The following is a 21,513-nucleotide window of genomic DNA, read 5'->3' on the forward strand; positions in this document are numbered from 1 at the left end:
GCAGCCAAAAAGGCACCTGGTCCCTTTGGAAGTTCACCAATGCTGGACCTGTGGCTTTTGCCTCTGGCTTTGATTCAGAAAAAAAACTAAGAGCGAGTACAGAGAGTAGTACACCTTGTGCCTTACCCCTGCTGCCCCTCTATTAATAACAATATTGATCTTAATCTATGTTCAGTTTGATATTCCTCATTTGATACAGCAGTAGCCATGATAAAGAGATGTGGCCAAGGCGCACAGTTAGCAAAGTGTGACATTAAGTCTACATTTCAGTTGCTCTCTGTCCATCCCAAGGATTTTAACTTGTTTCCAGTTTGAAGGTATTACTGTTTGGATTGATATTTGCCAATGGGCTGTTCCATCTCTTGTTCAGCTTTTGAGAAGTTTACTACAATGCTAGAATATTGGGCTGTGAGGAAAACAGGCTTACATAGGTGGTTCATTCTCTTGATGACTTTCTCTTTGCAGGAAAGTTGGGAACAGGCAAATGTGCCCATCTATTGAGTGCTTTTCAGAGGATGGGTGCACACTTGGGTGTCCCACTGGCTCTGAAATGACAGAAGGGCCAACACAGAAGTTGACATATTTGGGAACTGAGTTAGTCCAAATGCAAGGTTTATCACAGCTACCCAGGGAGAAGCTGGATAATGTAAGGGTGTTAATACGGGCAACATGGAGTGCTGGAAAGATTACACTCAGGCTTGTGGGCATTCCTGGACTTGGCCATCACTAGGCATGCCAGGGTTTACACAGACCTTGTTATTTACAATTGTAGGAGACATTGGGAAGAAGGTTGGGGTCCAGATCCACGGACATTCTATTATGCATTGGGACCACATGCGGGCAGCCAGGTCAATAGGTGGATCGTATCCGAGCTTCAAGGCTGAAGCCATTTGCCTTTGGTGGTGTGGCAGATGGGGTATGAGTTGGAATCAGCACACGCCCCTGCTGCACTCTTTGAGGGCTGAGCTATAGCCACATGTCCTGATTACTTGCCTGGACAAAAATGATCTTGCAAGTTGCACTGCTTTAAATTTAAGGATTAGAGGGATATGAGCTGATTATGCATTTATGGCCTCACACTCGATTGGTTTGGTCGGAGACGCTTGAAAGACGAGTTTGGCGGGTAGCCATTGAGCCAGCCTGCATTGACAGGATATGGAAAAATATGAACCGTGAGGTAGCCAGGATAATTTTGGGAGGGGTAGGGGCAGTGATAACACACAGGGATATCAGATACAATGGCCCTGAACTAGTGACCAGTGTGAGTAAAAGCTAAAAGGGCCAGCTTCCAGAGCTAAATGAGACCCAGGATTGTGCAGTTGGACCTTGTGCTCGTGAGAGGGAAGAGCTTGAAGTCTTTGAGGACTGAGGTGTCCCCTATTCATCCTTGTGGCCTCTGTCACTCCACCTCCCTTATGCAGGTGCCAAAGAAGTTTCACAACTGAACTGAGTCCATAGGGAAGACTGGGAAGAGTCTACCCTAAGTTGTTATTTGGTTGGTGGTAAAAGCCCTGTAACCCACCCTGTAACCAATTATGCGCTTGGTTCATGAGAGCTGGGGTGGATAAAGTGCCTCTTTAAGTAAGCATTTTTAATTCTACAATTCCCCTATGCCTGCAAAATAAATCAGTTTGTTATTTGATTATCATATATATGCTTAACTGATTTTATGTTGCTATGCAGTGCATCCATTACCAGCAGCTTTCATATGCTGAGTACAGAATGCTTGTACAGGATTATAATACAGTAGTTCCAAATGCTATACTTCAATTATAAATGTGCTGTCATATAAATATATGGTCTCCCAAGTAACACATATATAGATTTTGCTATCGATGAGAAAATTCTTGGCATCATTTTTTCCTTCTCCCCATGTAATTCACACTTGGACATTAAAGTATGAATATAATTTCCTGTTCCTTTTCAGTCTGATCCCTTGATAAGTATGGAGTCGAGGTGATGCACTCAGATTGAGAGACAGTGCAAGGCTTGTTGTCATTCCACTACACAAATGCCAAAACCTGGAGATTCAGACATAAAAATTAACTTAGGAGGGGAGAGAAACCAGGACATCGTTTGAAGCCTACCGCATAGGCAAAATTGCGACTGCTGAACAGATGTTTCTTTCGGCAGTCAAATCACACAATACTGCACAAAGGATGCCTGTTTTATAGTTCAAACAGTTCAGATGCTAGGAAGAAAATGCTGTGGCTGGTAAATTGATTATTACATTCTGCTTTCAGCTTCTGAAAACATTTTTATTTGTTTTCCTTTCCACATTTGTATATGATGTTTGTCTTTTTATTCACAAGTGATAAATATTTATTTTTCTGCTCAGGGCTAACTGTTTTATAACCTGTTCTATGTTCATATTAGGTATTCTGTTAAAATATTTTAATATCTACAACACTTGAGGAAAAACAATGTATTTATATGTGCCAAATGAAAGTATTTGAAAGCATCTTTATGCCAGTCCCCTAGCTGGTTGTGAATCTGCACTGCAAATCTAATTTACGGCTGTTCAAAACAGAAAAATGTAATTAGATTTTCATCAGAGCTGCAAACCCTAAAGACTACCATATTATCATATTATGGAAACCCTCCGTGAATATGTTAATATTTGTTTCTAGACAGTTCCGTGACACACATGCTACCTAAATGAAGTGGCAGCTGCTACAGGCAAAAAAGGTTGTATATCATCACCAGAAAATTGTCCACGTTGTGTGACTAAATCAAATGATCCAAGTTCTTTGAGCTCTTAAAGATTCCAGTTTTGATTAAAATGGTCAAAGAATAAAGCAGCAGGAGAGAAAACTGCCTTGGTTTTTAAAGTACTGCCATGTCAAACAATTTCACAGTTTTTACCTATCAAAATTTTACACCTGGTGTAGAAAGGTCACATTAACTATAATCATTCACAATTATTTTTCTTTTTAAAACCACTATTCCCTATTTACTGCCTAATACAACAGCCACTTTAGCTAGTTCAAATTGTAACACAGTGCAGCCAACATGAAAATGCAGCTTAAGTAATCCATCCCTGTTTTGAAAGGCAGCATGGTGGACAGAGCTCTGGTCTGTTTTCTATCCCTAGTTCGGCCACTGGTCCACTGTATCACCTTGGCAATGCCACTTCACCTCTCTGTGCCTCAGTTTCTTCCTCTAAAAAATGGAGTCTTGCAAGGTGCTCAGCTCTCCATATGGCCCTGCTACTTTTGCTTTTTCCTTGGCTCTGAGTAAGAAGCATGGTATTGGACAATAAAGTTCTTTGAATATGTAATAGGAATTTAGGAATTTAATAGAATGAAGTGGTCTCTTTCCCTTTATTTTGTTACTTTTGACTTATTAATAAAGTACCCTGCCTATAATCTTTTCTCTTATTTGATAAATACAAATTACTGACCGAAGTACTGCTTTTGTATTGAATAGACAAGGATTTTTAAGGCTTCTGAGTCTGGTGACAATTTAGAAAAAAATATAATTTCTGTTGAAACATTATTCGTAAATATAGTTTACTGTTCATCTTAATTGATTTTGTTCTATGTCGTTTTTGAAATCTTTGTTTTTTTAAAAGAAATGTTCCTTTCTGATGCCGGGTTTACTTGCAATCCTGCACGCATCATTATTTGTGATGTTAAAAAGTTATATTTTCTGAAAAGGATCATAAAACCTGGATTCTGAAGAGATGAAAGTTACGTCATGCATTGCTCGTTCCACTTACTATCTTGAGTTTGTTCTGATTAGAATGTCATTTTAAAAAGGATAAAGATGAATTCTCTTGGATCTGTCAGAAGCTATTTCACCTATTAATATTTCAGCAAAAATCCTGGGAGCTGAAGAGATGCCAAGTGAATGAGTTCTGTATGGGAGTGACTTCTCAAACCTTACAAGCTTTGTGAGAATGTCTGATTGAAATGTGCACTTTTGTACCTGTTAAATCTATCAATATTAGAGACTTTCTTGAACTAACAACTCAAATGATTAAAAGGCCAGATCTGGCCCAAGATATCTGAGCCAATACATTTTATTTGATTTATCAGAGCCGTAGATCAATACAGGGTAAAGGAACTCTCCTCTATTTAGAATTCTCAGAGTATACTCCCTCTATAGAGCCACACTCTTAAGAGTACATATTGTCGTCAGACATTCTGAGCTTTCTGGCAGAAAAGTAATTGTTGGGCTTTTCCATCAATTCAGAATGCCTTTGGAGGACTCAGACAAAACAGAAGAGGAGGCGTGAGAAGCAATGTACTCAAACAACTTTCCTTTCCTTTTGGAATTATCTTAGTAGATCCTCACTCTTGGTAGAGTGACCCACAGGGTACAGGTCCCAGGAAAAAGGCTGAGCAGTACTTCATAAATTAGAGAATTGCTCTCCCACAACAAGCCTCTGATTTCTCTCCTAAGATAAGAAATGGCCATTGGTTAGAAGTGTGAATGGAACTCCATGCAGCAGTTTTACAGATGTCAGAGTTAGACACATTCCTCCAGTATGCTGGAGATGTTACCTTAGCCCTAATTTATTGAGTCCACAGGACATCTGGTACTGCTTAGTCATAATATTACTATTGATATTGTCAATGAGCACCTGAACAGTTTTGGCCTGAATATGAGGCAGGAACTGTTGACATGCACAGGATATCATGCACAACTCAAGGACAATGATGTGTAACCTGGCCTTGCAGGCAGTCCACAAACCCTGAACCTGAAGATTGCCCAGATGTTCTCCCCAAGCCATGGTTGAAGTGTCTGTTACTGAAATCACAGAAAGGATAAGGGGAGAGAAGGGAACACTCCTGCATATATACTAGCTCCAAGATGACAACACCCTGTCGAGGATTCATACCAGCTTATCCAGGTGGTGATTGAGGGAAACACGCTGACTTGAGCTATGCTTGCAGTGCTTTGAGGAGAAGCCTGGAATGAGGGGTCACGTGTGTACAGGCAGCCATGTGAACTAGGAACCTAAGGCAATTCCTTACTTTGGTTCATGGGTGATCCTTGAGGGACACACACAAGTCCTATATTGTCTGGAATCTGGAAAGAGGCAGAAACGACCTGTCAGAGGTCGAGTCCAGGAGTGCTCCAATAAACTCTATTCTTTGTTAGAGGCAATAATGATGACTTTTCTTTGTTTATTTTCAGGCTCAGAATGCTGAACAGATGGAGCATGTGATTGATAGCGGTCTCTACTAGGTGTCTGGAGTGACCCTGAAACAACCTATCATCCAGGTAATGAGACATGTGGACATCTCTCTGGCAGAGGCAGGCCGCTAGGAATCCCCACGGACTGCAACCAGGAAGAACAGCCTGTAGTTATTACCCTAGCCATGGCCCTGGTAGCAGCAATGCCATGTCCAAGGAAGCATGAAGAGTTGATTGAGAGACCAAATGACATTTTGCAACAAGAGACTGAAACTGCTCCCTAGAACTTTCTGGCAGTTTATTCATGAACTGAGAGATTGCCTCCCAATTAAAATAGTCATATCTGGGAATTAAGACTGGTTATTAGCCATGTGGAGCTATAAACTTAAAATACATCTTTCTCCCAAAGAGATTAAGCTTTTTTGCATCTTTTCCTTAGGGTTAGCTTTAGCCCAGCATTGATGACTCCTCTCCTTCACCGCAACCACTACTAATGAGCCTGGCACAGGGTGTAACAGAACTGCTCAAACCCTGGGATGGAACATGGTATTCACTTTCTGTCCATTGGGCCACAGGTGGAAAGGAAGAAGTGGTTTGTCACAGAGTCTTGGTAGGCTGCATGATGGCTTTGGGTATTTTCCTCCACTAGCTCCACTTGTGTACAAAGAGAAGCAGCCATTCTTGTGAGGAGTTCCTGGTATACCTTAAAGTCATTTGGTGCCAAGGAGGATGCTGACAATACCAGAGCGTCATCCATTAATAAGGATGATACATTAAGGGGAGGCAAGGGAGAAACCTCCTGAGGATTGGAGCCATGATACTGGCAAAGGCTGCTGCTCCAAAGGGGGTTGAGGTAAGTCCAGTATACTGATATCATAGGTTGATCGGTACCGACCATCACAGGTCTCTTGGTACTTGCAGGTGAAGACTCTGTCCCCAGTATGACTAATGAGGAGACGAACAGTACCGGGCCCCAGTTATGCTGCCCACATGTCCCAACCCCAGGCTCTACCCTTCCTAGCTGCTGGTACCATGCAACAAGGTGGAGTCAACACCAAAGTGGAGGATGACAAAGTAGTACCAGACCCCTATGGTTGATGGGCTCACAGCAGAGTGTACCAGAGTCGAGGAGTGTGGTACCTGCACTCATGCCAACCAAGGGTCTTCGCCCTGGATCAGCGGCGCACTGAAAAGCATAATAAGTCTCTGTCCACTGCATCAGCCTCTGGCGTTATTGGTACCTGTACTAGTGGCTGTCCTACTGTGATCAGAGATGTCTCATCTGTCACAGATGGTGAAGTAGTAGTTGAGATGGCTGCTGGGAGAGTACCAGAGTTAACGACTCAGGTCTATCAGTATGAGTCACATCCAGGCAATGGTGAGCTGAAGGGCATGCTCTATCATGGGTACCAGCATGACCATCTGTGGAGGAAACCCACATTTTGGTCTTCAAAGAGTCTGACACCGACTTCTTATGTTTGAGAGAACATGATTACTCCAAAGTCTTTGACCTTGAAGACAGTCCCGGTGACAAGAATCTCCTGCAACCCCATCCGCCAGTAAAGCTGGCTCTGGGAAGGGGTCATTGAAGAGCTTCCCTTGGACAACTGAGGAGTTCAGATGCTAGTGTAAGGGCTGCCTTTATAAGAATGTGTTGAAGGTGTTCTTCCCACAGCTTTTTTGTCCTGAATTGAAGCCTGGCAGATCGAGTTTGTGTACCAAGCTGTCTCTTATGTGGCATAGGCTCCCCTGGTACTCGGCAAGGCAGAGAGGCCTGCCTGAGGGGAAAAAAGAAGCAAACCAGAAAAATTATAATAAAAATAAGAAAATCAAAAAGAAAATATCAAAATAACAAAAGAAAAACAGTACCACTAGGCAAAATAAGTAGCAAGAACTTTGTTCTCAAGGAACACGGAATACTTCAGTTCCTTCTTACCATTGGTGGTTGAAGGAGGGGCAGAGTGGGGCATCTCTGCCCTTTATATGCTGCATTTGAGCACAAGGAGCCAAGATGTGGTTGGGGCTGCCTCTGTGGGTATTGCTAGGAAAACTCTCTGGCACTGGTCCACGAGACGCGCACACACGCCTCTAGTGTAAGGGACATATGCGAGCACTTGAAGAACATTAAGGAGACATTAAAACCTTACATTTAAAACAGATCTGTCCGAATTTGTCATATAAATGTTAAAATATTAAAAAGACATTTTTAAGATGGATAGGCATAAATTGAAACATCCTTTAAAAAGAAGCACATTCCTGAGTATGAAAATTCAATCAGCCTCCCCAAAATCAAGCCTGAAATTCTATTAAATTTTATCTTCTCTGCCCTGTGAGCTATTGGTGAGAGAACCAGGGTGCTAGCTTTCTTCATGTTGGCTTACGTGTACACCTTGCATGACTACTTAAATACTAAGGTGATGGATACATCAGAAGATAGAAGGTGAAATCCTGGCCCCACTGAACTTAGTGGCAAAACTCCCATTGATTTCAACAGGCCCAGGCTTTCACTCAAAGAGTGCAGGATACACATGTTGTGTTCTTCTTCCACTCTGCCTGTCTGCTCTGTTGTCATGTAACAGCTTGGTAAAACTCCCAGGAACACAGTCAGAGTCAAGGAATCATCCAATATGTATACACATGCTTGAAAATTACAACAAAGGTGATGGAGGTCTGATTTTCATAGACTCATAGAATCATAGAACTGGAAGGGACCTCGAGAGGTCATCTAGTCCAGTCCCCTGCACTAGTGGCAGGACCAAGTATCATCTAGACCATTCCTAACAGGTATTTGTCTAACCTGCTTTTAAAAATCTCCAGTGATGGAGATTCCACAACCTGCCCAGGCAATTTATTCCAGTGCTTTTAGGATCATCAAGACCTGAGAGTATTTCTTTAGTGCCACATATGTTTTTAAAATAGAAACATAGATTAGAAAACACCTTCAAACTTCAAAGTGCAGTTCAACTCTAAAAATGGTATTGTGCGGTTTCAGGTTAGTCTCTCAAATCTTCTCCCTTTAGAAGTAAATGTACAAGTGTCAGGCCTATAAACTCACCTTGGCATCTGAAAATCAACCTGTTTCGTTCCCAGCTTACACATCACCTTGTGATTGGAACTCTAGCAAATCTGTTGATGATGTGAGAGTCAGAAAATAATCCAACTCACTCGCCCATAACGGTATTGGCTCTGATCGAGAAGAGGTAAAATGACTCTGAATACACACAGGAAGCAGATCTTTCAAGTAAGGTGAGCCATTTTTACATAAAAACTTTTCAGAGTTGAGCTGCACTTTAAGGGTTGTTATTTTGTTTTATTTTTTGTGATGCATTCTTGATTTGGGTATTGCCAATAATTGGAAAATAATTCCTTAAGCTAAACTGATAATTGAGAAGTTTACAAAGAGGGCCAAAGATAGAAACTGATAAAAGCCTGATTAATCTTTTAAGTGTATAGTTACTTCTTGTGGGAAAACAATGATACTTTTAAGAACAAAAAAGGCAATTCACTTGTGTTATTTTTGACACAAATAAAGCTCTTAATATAAATGATTTGGATTAATAGAATTTTGCTATATACAAGCCTGTTTTTTTCCAAACTAGCTTAAGCAAGAGCAATGCTGCAGCGTAGCAATTTCATCCAGTGCCTTGTGGTGATTCTATTAAACTATTATACTCAGCTGCTTATCTGAAACATTTTAATTATTAGCCACATGTGCAAAGCTTCAAATCAGCTTATGTTTGCACAATGCAACTTTATTTGCATTCTTCATAAAACAGGGTTGTTGGTTTTTTTGCCATTTTTACTCATATTGGAATTGTGGAACTGGGATAAATTAATTAGAGGTAGGCAACTTCATTTTATCTAACTGCAAAACCAGCTGAACAATGCAGGTTCAAAAGTTTAACATGGCTGTTACTGGGAGCATATTTTGCTAGCGAGAAATGGAGGGGGGGAAAGGGCACAGAATTAAAATTGTAAATGAAAGAAGGGAGTATAGATCCAATGAGTCTGTCTTCAACCACAGCTGCAGAAGAGATGACAGGGTGCACTGACCTGAAGATATGGCAGATATTAGGAAAATGTACTTAACTTCAAGAGTAATTGGAGTGTGTAATAAACTGTGAGGGGAGGTGGTTTAGGCACTATCAGTGGATATTCAAGAACCAGATATGATAAAAGAAAGGATGATAGGAGTAGTTCTGCAAAATAAAATGCAAACGGATTTTGGTCTTGCTGGTTCTAGGTATATATTTATGTTTATTGACAGTATCAATATGAGGTGACTCTCCCAAAATCTAGGCAGATCTCTGAAGAAATATGGATTTTTTTTTTTTTTTTTTGCGGGGCGGAGGGAGAGGTTGAACCTCTTACTACTTCCATTGGGATGAAAAACCTCATTCTCCTGAGCAGAAGAAATTGGAGGAAACTCTACCAGTGAGGACTTGGGAGTTTCCCAAACCCTATTTGGCAATGGTATTAAGCTGTAGGAGAATACCTTGCCCCCCAAGTAAATTATATCTACTGGTTCTTCTTTATCCTTTAGTGTTTATTTTCAGAGTTAACAGTTTAGAGTGACATTATCGTATTTTATAGATGCCATGAAGATTTGCTGTGTATTTCTCTAGCTAGTTTATTACTTGGTCCTTTTTTTATATTCTTGACTACATTCCCTACCTGATACTCATTAGTTTATCATTTCTAGCACCAGCTGTATCCTTTTTTAAAAAGATTTGAACCACATTGGAAGATTACTCAGAAAGAGTTCCTGGCTACAGAGGTAAATGATATGTTTGTGTTAGTTACTGAGCTACTTTTTATTTTAGTTTCTAAAAAGTAATTGCAGGAAGGATTGATATAATTTCTGATTGTGTATCTGAGTTGACTTCTTATACTTATGTGAAGTTGAATCAATCACTTCAGATGAATTTAGATGAGTAATTGGTTTCCTGAAAGTTTAAAATATATTATCTGAGTATGAATTCACTTGGGTGCTAGAAAGTAGTTCTAATTTGCATAACTGTGACTGATTTTTAAGAATTACAAAAGTCTGATTCTTCTAGGGTGATGTCCCGTTTTTATAGGAAGAGTCCTGATTTTGGGATCTTTTTCTTATATAGGCTCCTATTACCCCCCACCCTTTGTCCCGATTTTTCACACTTGCTGTCTGGTCACCCTAGATTCTTCATAAGAGTAAGGAAACAGCAGAAACATAGAGTGATGTATAAAATCAGATGGAAGCGTGCTAGTTATTTATAATCCCCATCTCCCCAAAATTCATCAGTCCCCTCCTGGGATTTGCCATTGTTTTGAAAAAGAAAAGAAAAGTAGTAGTTTCTTTTTCAAGTAGTACCTGTGGTTTTGTTTTAGGTATCCAAGATACAGAATGTGCTGTCCAGATACACACTACCAACATTGATTATCTTGGTCACGTCTGAAGCTTTTTTTCACAGTGCAACCACGTATTCCAGTTCAAAAAATTTAATGTTATCCCAGTCTTCTATAAACTGTGTTGCTAACAGAAAACAATATTTGCCCTTCAAAAAATGAAACATTTTTGTAAAGAACAAATTAAAGTTCTCAAATTTAAACTCTGCCAGTTTAACATGCTGAAATTCAATTAACCATTAAGGCTAATTAAATGTACAGTTTGGTCAGCATGAAATTATCAAACCCCATTAGGACTCTGATGCAATTATCTACTGTTGGTTGCTTATTGTAAAAATTATTTCAGTTTTATTCATTAAATTCTTAAAGCATAATTTTTAGCACTGAAAATTGGCAGTAACATGTAGAATTCTGAACTGGCTGCTACTTCCCACAGCTCCCATTGGCTGGGAACGGCGAACTGCTGACAGTGGGAGGTATGGGCGGCTGTGCAAATGTAAATAAATTGTCTGGCGGCCTGCCAGTGGATTACCCTGATGGACCACAGGTTGCCCACCACTGATATAGATACTCTGGAATCATCCCACTAGGATATCAAATAATATATGATTCTCCACAATTTAAAAGGGCATTAATGCTGGGATTTGATCCAACAATTAGAATGGCAATGGTTTCTGATGATCCTGCTCAGACTCCTTTACATCATACAGAAGAAAAGGCAAAAAGATTGTATGAAATACAAAGGGAAACGATGCCACCCCCAAAAGCAACATCTAAAAGGGTGTCAGTAATAACTTTTTTCCAATAATGGTCCAATGGGACAGGGAAACTAGCAAAATAGACAGAATAAAGTAGAATTAAATAGAGGAGAAAATAAAAATAGGAGAATGGTCCTATATGAACAAAGGGCAGGTGATCCAGGAAGGAATTGGTATGGAAAAAATTATTACAGTATTAACCTAGAGACAGAATTGATGGTTTGCCTACTGATGAATTGCTCCAGAGATTAGCTAATCATGAGAGGAATATGCCTACAGTTTCATCTAGTCCCAAAATTCAGGTCTAGGGAGGCCAAGCACCCCCATCTCCCTGATATCAGTAGAAGAGCATGCTGATTTAGTGGCACATTTACAAACAGATGATTGGGGAAGACCCACTGTATATGTGAAATTTAATAAGGGAGCGTTCAGACAAAATATGTTGATAGATACTGGTGCCACATTTTCTTTAATAAGCACAAAGAATAAGAATTTATTTGGACCCCCTGTAACCAGAAGAAAATTGCAAGGATTTAATGAAACAGAGTAGAGTGCCATTTATTTCTCCATTTAACTTTAAATTAGGTATAAAGCAAGGAAAAGAACAGTTTGGTTTAATGGATCTTGATTGTGAAGGAATAATAGGAATTGATATATTGAAAAATCTTGGCTTAATAATCGATCTAGTAAATAAGGTATTGTGGGAAATGCCTTCTAATAAAGTAAAGGATGAATTGCAGCCAGTTGTTATTGAAGCAGGGTAAAGGCTAGCTACTGTTAAGGCCGTTGAGGAAATAAAATGGCCTGATTGGCCAGCAGTATTGGAGATTGCACAAAAGTATAAAGAGGTCTGGACTACTAATAAGGCAGAATGTGGAAAAATTGAAGCAGAAGTATTAATTATTGGACTGGATACTGTTCTGGAACTGACTAGTCAGAGTTTGAGGGTCGACCAATCTTCCCAAATGGAAGCTGTTGTTTACCAAATGGAAGAACAAACCCTTCACGTCATAACTCCCTTATGAGGGGATCAATGTGGAAGACCAGTCATTACAATTAACATAAATGGGGGGGGGGAATATGTCAATCAGGTTATCTAGACACGGGATCTCCATATTCTGTGTTAAACAACATATATAAACCCTCAGATTTTTTTACCCTACATCTCCTCAGATATAGCTGACGTACAAGGAGTATTAGGGATAAAAAGTGAGATTCCTATAACAATCCCATTGACAGTATAGGGAATAAGGAAATACGTAATTTACATTTCAGAGTCATGATCTGGGGGCAAAATGGACTCGGAATAATAGGTATGGACATCCTTACTGCACTAAGATATTCAATAGATTTAGACAGAAGTATCTTATGGGCAAAATAAAGGAAAATTTTTATCTATAAAATATATGTACATACGAGTAAAGTAGTGACTTGTTTTTATTTTTTTTATTTTGATTGAGAAAGAAAAGGGAAGAGTAGAATAGATAAACAAAATGGCAGCTTGGTTTGAGGAAATTCCAAATATGGAGGAAGAGGAAACGGGAGATTTAATGGATGATGAAGAAATAAGAGATTTATTAAATATAGATACGCCAATAGATGAATTTATAAGCCTAAATGCGACAGAGGATGAAAGATACGGCTGAAGAAAGTGGGATTAAGGAAGAAAAGGGAACTCCCCCACTAATTGTGTCCCAGATATATTTAGCTCAGTATATGAGACCGATGGTTCCAATCCAAATTATTGAAGCAGAAATTGAAACACTACTATATGGATACTGGATCATTGATTTCAATGATGAATACTGCAGTAGATGGGGATATTATACAATATATGTCATGAGACATGTATATGTTTACGGGACTATTGGGAGAACAGATACCTATTCCCTTAAGTGTTCCTCTGTCCATCAACATAGGTATTAGATTAATAGATAATGTGTCATTTGGTTTAGCAAATATGGGAGTCAGTAGTAGAGGACTCATTGTTATAGATATTATAAAAAGATTGAATTGTATGATGTATATAAAAGCAAAGATACTGTGGAATGCTGAATAAAACAATAAGAAGCAAGAAAAATGAAATATACAATACAGAAGGTTTAATTAGATAGTCCCTAAAGAAAGTAATGGTAGATTTAGATCCTATGGATGTTTTGAGGCAAAACCCACTAAAGGTCTAATATACGTTTTACATTGTGGAAGGATGGAAGAAATTGATGGAAAAACTTTTAATAAAAGTTCCTACTGATAGAAAGAAAAGAAGTTTGATGGATACAATATTAGGAGGAACAGGTACAGGGCTTGGAATACTGAACAGTATAGATGAAGAGGTATTGGCTAATAAGTTAAATTCAGTAGGACAACATTTGGAAGCTGTGTCTAAACCCTTAATAACCTCTTTAAATGATATAAGTGCTAGCCAATTGTATATGTTGGAAGAAAATGTGTATTTATTAGAAGTTGGACTACACTGCTTAAAGTGAATCACATATACAATGTAACTCATAACCCTTATAAAAACGAATACTTGTGTAATATTACTTTGGTGATTGATTACGATTTCAAGCGCACACTATTCAAAATTGAGAATGAAGAATTTAAAAATCAATACCATATATATAAAAAAGAATTAACCCAATACCTGTAGGATTAAACATAAGTTTAGTTAAGCAACAAAAACAATTACAAAATGCTCAGAAAAATGCACAAAGGCTTATGATTACTGTGCACTTCCACTAAGGGCATATCTACATTACACGCTGGATCGACAGGCAGCGATAGATCCAGCAGGGGTCGATTTATCGTGTCTAGTCTAGACGCGATAAATTGACCACCAAGCATTCTCCCGTTGACTCCGGTACTCCACCAGGGCAAGAGGCGCAGGCGGGTCGATGGGAGAGCGTCAGCTGTCGACTTACCACAGTGAAGACACCACGGTAAGTAGATCTAAGTACGTCGACTTCAGCTACATTATTCACGTAGCTGAAGTTGCGTAACTTAGATCGATTCCCCCCCGCCCCCCAGTGTAGACCAGGCCTAAGAAAATTGAATTAGTAATTGAACGTATAAAAAGTGATACCAAACACAGATGGTGGGATGGTCTCCCACAGCAAAGGGATTCTTTAATGTAATTTTGCATCCGAGTGGTAGTCTTGATATTTCAAATTGTAATGGCAACTATGCTTATTATTTTGGTGTATTGGATCAAATGAAAATTCAGACAGCTGAAGTATATACAATTCCTAAGTTTTAAACAAAACTACTATGGCACACAGGCAAGTGTGACCAAGGTGGGAATCAAGAGTGGTGAGGAATTGTGCCAGTATCAAGACATGTCTGCTCAGTCTCATGACTGTGACAGCCTTGAATCAACAATGGACAAGACCACACACCCATTGAACTCACAAAACAATTAAGTGCTGGATAAACTCATTTATCTATCATACCAGCAGGGAAGGGAATTGATACAAGCAGGGCCACCCAGAGGATTATGGGGGCCTGGGACAAAGCGGGGGAGCTGCGGTGCTTGTACTCACCCGGCGGCGGTCCGGGTCTTTGACGGCATGGGGCCCTTCAGTCGCTCCGTGTCTTCGGCAACACTGAAGGCCCCCCTGCCGCCGAAATGCCGCCGAAGACCCGGAACGCCGCCGGGCCAGGGCTCGCAGGGCATTTCGGCGGCGGGGGGGGGGGGCCTTCAGTCGCTCTGCGTCTTCGGCAGCACTGAAGAGCCCCCTGCTGCTGAAGAACCGGACCGCCGCAGGGCCAGGGCTCGCGGGGCCTGGGGCAAATTGCCCCACTTGTCCCCCCTGTGGGCGGCCCTGCATACAAGAGGTTTTTTTTTTTTTTTTAACTGCTCTAATCCTTTGTCACAACTGGCAACACCCAGGACAGAGGCTTATGACTGCATCTCCCTGCAAAGAAAAGCCTCGGGATGGGGTTTAAATGGCCATAAAATTCACTTCCCTCGATCAGCTTAACAAAAATGGTGACAGTATCATGATACTTTGGTTTGCATAATTTAGTAGTTAGTTTTAGGCTAGATGCTTTAGATAAACTATTAATGATGATAGTTTGGAGCTATAAATACAAAATGGTGGAGAGGAGAAGAAGAACAATAAGAGAAGATCGAGAACAGCAGAGAAGGCAACCAGGCAGCAGTTACAGAAGGGAAAGATCAGAGCAGAGAAAGAGGAGAAGGACCTGAGATGAAACAGAGGAATTGATGAAGAAGTGTAAGTCTGATTTCTTGTCTGTTTTAAAGGACTGTCTGTGTCTGTCCATAAAGCTGGATGCCTTCTTCTGAGTGTGATCTAACCCACCCCCATCCTGTGAGCGCCCAGCCACCTCTCAGAGAATGGTAATTTTTAATTGTTCAATGTTTCTTTAAAGCTATATTGTAGTGCTGTTTTATACATACACATTGGGTATTTGTATGTTACATTGTAATAAGTCTAATGTTATTATATTGGAGGCCTTATGCATATGTATGAAAAGGTCAGTGTGTACTAATACTGCAACATTGTATTTATCTTATAGTTTGTGTAGTCTTCTGTGTCAATTGAATGTATAATCTCTAAGTATAATGTAATTGTGCCTTACTGCCTGGTGTATTCTGTACTGCTTTCTTGCTTGCTTTACTGAATATACGTCAATCACTGAATTTTCTCTCAATAAATAAGACTGTTTTTGAAGAACTACTACTTGTATGACAAACCTCTGAGTGGAGGGCTGTATCCGTGTCCTTTCAAGGGTTAGCAGGATTAGCCTGCTCTGGAGACTCTTTTGCAGATCGGAGTCAAACCTCCTGGTAATACCCTGGCAATTTCTTTAGGGCGGGTCACCACCTTTCTCCCCATTTGGGCAGAATAAATTAACAATCAATTTATAATTATAGGTAGGCCAGTATTGGAGTGCCTTGGGTCCACATTTTGGGGTAACACTGAGACATATTTTTTACTCCCCAATGTAACTGTCTGTTGTATACTATGATAAGACCAACCAGGTGATTTGTTAGGATACACACAGTCTTAGTGAACTAATTTTATTTTTTAATGGTGTGTGTATGTGGGTGGGGATGGAGGGGATCTTCATTATCCTACCAGTCTCCTGTGTGAGAAGCAAAGCACCCAGTTGCTTTTGGTAGAGTCAGTGTATAGTTGCCAACATGTAAGTTCTTTGGGGCAAGGACTGTCCTTTATTGTATGTTTCAGAGTGCCCAGCACATGCGAGTCCTTGCTGCTCATTTGTACATGTACTTTATTACTATTATTTTTATTAATGGCATTGGCAATTGTCTAAGCTGGTGGACTGATGACTGTCATGCTCCCCCAGTCACTGGAGCATCCTGGTGAATTTTAGTACTTAGTTATTTTCAAACATTAACTAATTGCCATAATACCTTTGTACAAAATGTAAGTACCTTTATGCCTGTTTTATAAATAGAGAAACACAAATTAAGTGCCTTGATGAAGGCCACAGAGTGAGTCAGCGTTATAACCTGGATTAGGATGACTGAAAAATCATACTTAATTAAGTAGATGCTATTAGTGTCTCTCCATTTACCCAGAGGTCATCTGGTTGCTCCGCAAAGTAGGCAGCTCTGATGCAGTGAACAGGGGAGCTTGTTGATATCTGAACAGCACTGTTCCCCACGGCCATGGAAGTCACCTGAGGTCCTTCCCAAAATTGAGGGGCCTGTGGCCCTGGTTTGCAAGGGACACAAAGGCCACTTCTTGGCAGTTATAGGGGGAGTTGTGAATAACCCATGATGTTTAGGAAAGTCTGTTACAAACTTTCAACCCCTGTGACAAGTTATCCTATAATTCCCAGGCTGTGTTTGCAAGCAGATGGAGGCACAAGAAGTTTTCCAGGCAACTAGTTGATTCCTGGTTGCTGCTACATTGGACTCTGCTTTTCCCTGCATTCTCTACCCTGCACTCAACTCTGCTCCTTTTTCCTGCTCCATTCCTGGCTCCTTCCTCAATCTTGTCTATGTTCCTGATTCCCACTGTGCTCCTGCTCTGTGCCTCACCTTCAACCATCAGTCACCAGCGCTGGCTCTGAACCCTGGTTCCAACTTCTGACTGACTCTGGCATTTGGTATCTGACCCTGGCTCCAACTGTGGCTCGACCCCAGACTTATTTCCCCAAGCTGGACACCTGCTGTACCCACTAGACCTGACTCCTGCTCTGACCACTAGGCAAGCCCACCTATGGCTGGGTTCCTAACAATACCTAGTGGAGAAGTGTGTGTTTCACAGAAAATAATACCCAAAGTTGACAGACTTAATAGAAAGCTCAAGGACTGATCACTGTAAAACTTGCACTGACATTGTTTGTGCTTTTTTTTCTTTTTTTTTTTCTGAGGATTAAGAGTAGTCTGCAACTCCTTCCAGTACTGCCAGTCCAAGATCTGTCAGATGCAACAAATTTGTTTTTTGAGGGGGGAAAATGAAGAGCACAAGAACTAAGCAAAGAATAGTGTTGATTTAATTTTATACTTGTCATGAAGACAATTATGAAGCACACAGGAAAAATGAAAGGGTATGCCAAAATACACACAATATTTCTGATTTGTTCCCAGATCCTGCACCTCAGCACTCCAATTAAAATATTGTGAACTGAAACATCTTGGTGGGTATTTGAGTGCCAATGACCACACCAAGCACACTGCTTTGCTTCAAAGTTCCCACATCTGATATTCCACAACCCATGACTTCCTACACTGGAGCAGGGTTAGCTAAGATGATACTCATAAGGAACTTTAGAAGATCTTATAGTATAGGATAGTTAGCTTCAGTAGCAGGTTTTTTTTTTTTTTTAGTATAACACAATATTATGGGAAGACTATATATATTGTAGGAGTTAGGCTGTTAACATCACATCAGATCACTGATCTGTCATGGGTATCACATTCATTGCAACAATTACACTATTAACATTCATTTCATAGGCAAAAAAACATTGAAGAGAAGTAGCTACTGGGCACATACCATCTCTGCTTTTCAGAATTAAGCATTTTGATGGTTACTTATTAAAATAACAAAGCATATTACATAATAATCCCCATAAAGGACTAAGAGCCAGGCTTTTAAAGGTATCTATATTTCTTTAAAAATCTGGCCCTAAGGGCCTATCCAGTAGTAGTTCCTTAAAATAAGCTGTATTTTATTTACAGTGGATTTAAAAACATCAGACAATACCAACTATCTGTACTTTAGTTTTCAATATATTAAACAGGGTTTATCTGACTGAAATCCTATATTTGGTACTGTACTGTAAATAGTAACCTTTTAACTGTAGGATCATTATGGCATTGAATCTGCGGGACTTTTGAATGCCATGTAATATCATTACAACTGTACAGTGTTAAGCTATCCCCTCTTTTTTAAATGAATTACAATAATTTTCTATTTAAATCAAAATCATGCTGAATGGGCTAGACTCATAATTCTTTGAAGGTCTGCGAGCTGCTCGAAAATTTTCACATCTCAAGGGTTTATTCTTGTCCAAATTATTTAAATACTGAAACACAGTAGTAGCTGTTTAAATCTGCTCTGCCTGTAATTATCATCATCTATCTTTGGATATAAAAATTGCTTACTACACATCACATACATACTCTGATGGATCACTGTTTCAGAAGGAAAAAAAATGAAAAACAGCTTGGCGAGCTGTTATCTTAGAGCTTTACACTTTTATTTATGCTATTACTGGTAGTCTGCAGAACATATAATAGTACTATTAAATTTGATTCCTCGACAGGTATCAAATTCATCTAGGAATAATGACATTATAATGTCATTGACAGCATTCTGAAAACTGCCAGAGCCATAAATGATCCTTGTTGTCAAAGCATTTCATTACCATACTCCTTGTCTGAAAAGATGTAATGTCCCAAATCAATGTCTTGCAATACATGCAGAAGCTAGTGTTAATAAGTATGAAATATTATGGTTGTGCACAAAACATGCACATCAGGAATCTGCAAGTGTTTCAGAATGTTGTCTCATTTGCTGAAGGCACATTATTCATTTCAATTTAAATGCCATAGTATTGGGGAATTAGATGTAGTAATGTTTAAAATGACTACTGTTCATATATGATACAATTATAAACACTACGGCCACGTTATTCTATTGTTTAGAAATATATCTTTATTCTTTGATATACAACAGCTATTTCAGGGTCAAATAAGGTTATGTGATAATATTTACAACTCTAAAGAGAGACAAGATTATATGCTGGGAATTACAGAGCATATTTTTCTTGACTTAATTCTATTGTTTTGTAAAATGTGAACACAAGGAAGCTAATCTGCAGAGCCTACTGTCCACACAACAGTGTTGGTTATCCTTAACTGTGCAGTACTAGATAAAGTATGTATTATTCACCCTCCATCTCCTCCAGGTTTCATAGATATTACACAAAAGACAGACTATTAAAAAGTCTGGAGTCAGTGACCTCAGATATTCAGTTCTGCTGTCCAATATTCGCACAATAAACCAACCCAGAAGGAAGGAAATTAGACATTTTTAGGGCAAACTCTTGCAGATTTCACAATGAATTGCAATAAAGTTACCTAGCACGGGTCTTTCTGTAAAACAGTGTTACTGTACAACAGAAAAATTCACAGGACAAGGTCTGGGCCCGGCTCCCGTGGTACAAATCAACCAAAAAGTTAAATTGATTGGCCCTTAGAGTGGAACCTGGGGTGGATCCATCTTGGCTTCCCCAATGCAGGGGCTGTGAGTGTGGGGTTGTGTGTGTGTGTGTGGGGGGGGGGGGATTGGGTTGTCCCTCCTCCCAGTGTAAAGGTAGGTTAAAGCCGCTTTACAACCCCACTCCTCTCCTGAGCAGACCTTGTTTACTTATTCATACAACATTTTTAGGATGAATTTTTCATAAAAGGCCTCTATAGTTTTGTATCCACAATCAAGTCTAGGTGCAATTTTCAGGGCACAATCATTTGTGGATTCAAAGATAACATCCCCTGATTTGTAGTCATACCTGCTTTTACATCTGTAAAGTTGGGGAGATGTCTAAATTCTAACATTTGCATCTTCAACTAATTGCAAATACTGTATAACACTGCAGGTGCAAACTGAGAAGTCAGATTGAGCTCCCATAGAAAATTCAGCTTCTTAAGATCAAACTCCACTCCTAGGCTCACACTCTGTAACTTTCATGTGCGTTTATCTAAAAGCAGAATTTCTGTCTGATGTGTAAGGAATATAATACTATTGTAAAAAGGTAAATAATTGGGTAAAAACTTACAATTTCATCCACTGTGACTACAATTTGGGAATTGCTAAAGGTGATATTTGAAGAGTTGAGCATCAACACAGTGGGTCAAATTCAGCCCTGGCACAAGCAAGCACAACTCCCATTGACTTCAGTTGAAGTTGCATCCACTTGCACAGAGGTTGGATTTGGCCCTGTTTGTCAGGCTATTCATGCAGAGCTTAAGGATTTAGTGAATATTGTTAAGTGTAAGGGAAATTTTTTCTGATGCAGGTGCCCAATAGGTGCAGAAAACAAGAACTGTAGCCAGTGCAGACTCTCTCTCTCTCCAGGAACTTACAACATCCTCCCCCTCCCCTTCTCTCTCTGTTACTATGAGAGTAGTATGAAAAGATGGCATGTCCCAGAGGAAATTAACTTGTATCATATCCTGGGCTGATGAAACAAGTGAGCAGCAGTCATCTTTTGTTAAATCTTATTGCCTCTACTCAGCTCACATTATTGCAGATAATGGGCCCAGTGGTGGGGAATGTGGCATATAAACAGGACAACCCCCACAGAGCTGTCTCCCTCCACATCCAGCATACACACACTTACTACTCATGGCAGGGTTTATGCGAGCCACGCCTTTTTAATCAGTTAATGCTGTACTGCACATGAATACAAAAGAAGCCTAAGTTAGCTAATTATTCACTGGACAGTAAATGGGAAGCCAGCCTCAGACCTGAGACTGGTGATTAGTGCAAAAAGAATAAGCATCTCTGCCTGGTTTACAAGTCCATCTATACGCACCCCCAGACACATGCTTACTGTTATGACTATTGGGATATTTGTTAGGTCCAGTATGTAGTAGGGATTTTCTTGCTTTTGGTGACAAGTCCCCATCTCTTTTCAAAGACAGGACAAGGCTCTAGATCAGGGGTCGGCAACCTATGGCACGCGTGCCAAACATGGCACACGAGCCGATTTTGAGTGGCAC

General features: G+C 39.9%; 1 protein-coding gene across 1 annotated transcript in view; it reads right to left on the bottom strand.

The window, feature by feature from the left end:
* Positions 1-21,513, bottom strand: part of LOC113406192 (cilia- and flagella-associated protein 47-like) — a 691,445-nt gene that overhangs the window by 52,291 nt on the left and 617,641 nt on the right. The gene's annotated exons all lie outside the window — the stretch shown is intronic.

The sequence above is a fragment of the Terrapene carolina genome, unplaced genomic scaffold, assembly GCF_002925995.2.
Source record: "Terrapene carolina triunguis isolate 2854851 unplaced genomic scaffold, T_m_triunguis-2.0 Scaffold23, whole genome shotgun sequence".
Lineage (NCBI taxonomy): Eukaryota > Metazoa > Chordata > Testudines > Emydidae > Terrapene > Terrapene triunguis.